The sequence below is a fragment of the Halyomorpha halys genome, unplaced genomic scaffold, assembly GCF_000696795.3.
Source record: "Halyomorpha halys isolate HHAL.00 unplaced genomic scaffold, Hhal_1.1 Scaffold996.1, whole genome shotgun sequence".
In the NCBI taxonomy this organism is placed as follows: domain Eukaryota; kingdom Metazoa; phylum Arthropoda; class Insecta; order Hemiptera; family Pentatomidae; genus Halyomorpha; species Halyomorpha halys.
Genome location: NW_027109983.1, coordinates 14,411 through 16,735, shown reverse-complemented (window position 1 = coordinate 16,735; position 2,325 = coordinate 14,411). Strand labels below are relative to the sequence as shown.

General features: G+C 28.1%; 1 protein-coding gene across 2 annotated transcripts in view; it reads right to left on the bottom strand.

The window, feature by feature from the left end:
* The window catches only part of LOC106687673 (calcitonin gene-related peptide type 1 receptor), a 31,898-nt gene extending 29,807 nt beyond the window's left edge, over window positions 1-2,091 (bottom strand). Inside the window, exon 1 of one of the 2 annotated variants that reach the window (XR_010843643.1) lies at window positions 1,981-2,000. The gene's annotated coding sequence lies outside the window, so the exon portion shown is untranslated. Of the gene's footprint in view, window positions 1-1,980 lie in introns of both variants that reach the window. The other variant, XM_014431685.3, reaches the window with a different exon arrangement.
* Window positions 2,092-2,325: the final 234 nt, after the last annotated feature.

The window sequence follows — 2,325 nt, the reverse complement described above, 5'->3', positions numbered from 1 at the left end:
CATCTTTCTATTGACTATTCTCTTTATTTCTTTACCATAATATTTTCTATATTTTTCCAAAATTTTATTTTCATCTACTTCATCTAGGTCTGGGCAAAATAAATGATATTTAATTTTTTATGCGGTCTTATTTTTATTATTGAACCAAAATTATTTAGTTTTAAAAGTTTCCCATTTCATACTTTAACATTTTTGTTTAACATTTTTGTCTCTCAGCATTGTAAATTTCTTGATATATAGATAAAAAAAGAAGAAATTATTCTAAGATCTACATATTTATCTCTATCAACTATAAAAATTAGTTTTTATTTCCAACTTCAGGTGGTCCATTTAAATTGAAATCGTCAATAGTCATCCAATTTTTTTTTTCTTTTCGGATATATGGATTTTATATCTGGTGGTTTATTCATTGCAGTTGTATTACTTATTTATTTTTTTTTAAATTTATATAAAAAATATAAATTTAAAGTTCGTTAATATATAAATAATCCAACCCAAAAATAAAATAAATAACAGTTAGATGATTCGGTTCCAGTAAACAGAACTCAAATATTAATTAAATTATTTAAATAAATATTTGAGTTGTTTTGACCGCACCTGGACCATCTTCCTTTCATATATTACAGACGGACCATCAACTATCTTCCAAAAAAAAAAAGTTTTATCTCTTTTTTTTTTAGACGCAACTGTCGTCTTTTAGTAAGTAAACTTATAAAATAAATTTAGTAAACTATTTCTATCAATTATCTGGATGGTTCTTTGTTATCTATCTCTTCAACTATCATAATAAACATCGTTAGTACTAACACTATGGTAGTACACTTCACTCTCCGTAAATTATTTTCCGAAAAATCTAACCTCTCAAAAACCTGCTGTCTTCCCCATAAATTACAAATATTAGAAAAATGGCAGCCCAAGCTCTTTTGGGTTAGTGTGTTAGTCTAATTGAGTCGGGGCACACCAGGATAGAATAGAGAGGTGCAGATAACTTATTCTTATAAAAATAACTATGAATTTTTATTTTTATAAACTGTGCCGGGAAAGAGTAAGAACTTTGAAAAAAAATTATAATAAGTAAGATTTATTAGATATATAAGAAAAGAAAGAAAGAAAATCAAAATTAGGATTCAATTCAAGTTAAAACCAACTAATGCGTTAAGTAATTGCAATGATTCTTGGCGAGTGAAGAATTGACTCAGAAGACCAGAGAAGCACTCCAATCCTAATTGATTGGAATTAAAAGGGTTAGAAGGGAGTTCTCCGAGAGAGGATTTCTCTTCAAACTAAAGAAGAAGTTGTAAGTAGTTAATACCTACTTTGAAGCAGCCTCAGGCAACTCCAAAGGAGTGCAATAAGACAAAAGTAAAATAAAACATCGTGAAGTTCATTGTCATGAATATTTTGGCGCCCATTTCGATAACAAAATCCGAAATTTATTTCATTTCAGACAATGCAAGTTTTAAGAAAAATTACTTTATGTTTTTCTCCTTTAGTTAAACAATTATATGTAATCTAATTTAGTTAATATTATTTTCTCATAAATCAATCAAATTTTTATTCTGACCAAAAGGCGACAGGTTCCCATCTTTTCTACGACTAGCACTCTATACTTTTTAAAAAAACAACTATCTTTTTCGACCAGAATAGAAACTGTCAAAGACAAAGAATTGATTACAATATATATAAAAGTATTAAACAAGATATAGTCAGTCAATTATTTGCTGAAAAAACTTTCCAAATTTCACAATTTTTCAGTTGATGTGTTTCATATTTTCATTATTACAATTATTTGAGTAAAACTAGAATGCATAATAAAAAAAAGATACGGTAAGATTTTCTTAGGAAGACAAAAAATTACACTAGTCAAAATTTCACATCATTGCAATTTTCTTTGGGGTATTAACCCAAATATCGTGATTTTTATGTTATGTATTTTAAAAAAAATAAAATATGTATATTGAGATAACAAACGGTACTTACTTTTGGGGTCGAAACCCAACTGAAAGTAAGGGCAGGGGAAATGGAGCACTGTGCCAGCTGGAGTAGCGTTGAGGCAGGTCCACCCGTCGAACTCTCTTGGGCAGAACAGTCCCTCTGGAATATAAAAAAGAATTCATTATAAACTAATATTTTATATAAATATTAGTTTACGAGGTTTAAATTTTGGAAAATTGTCAAACAGTAATTTACAAAAAAAAAATGGAAGTTTCTCTGGTTACATTTATAATTCAATAATAGTAGTAAGCTAATGATAATATGAACAACTACGTATGAGTACTTTATAGGGAAGCAATGTTTATATAACAACGGTTATACAAGGCGGTA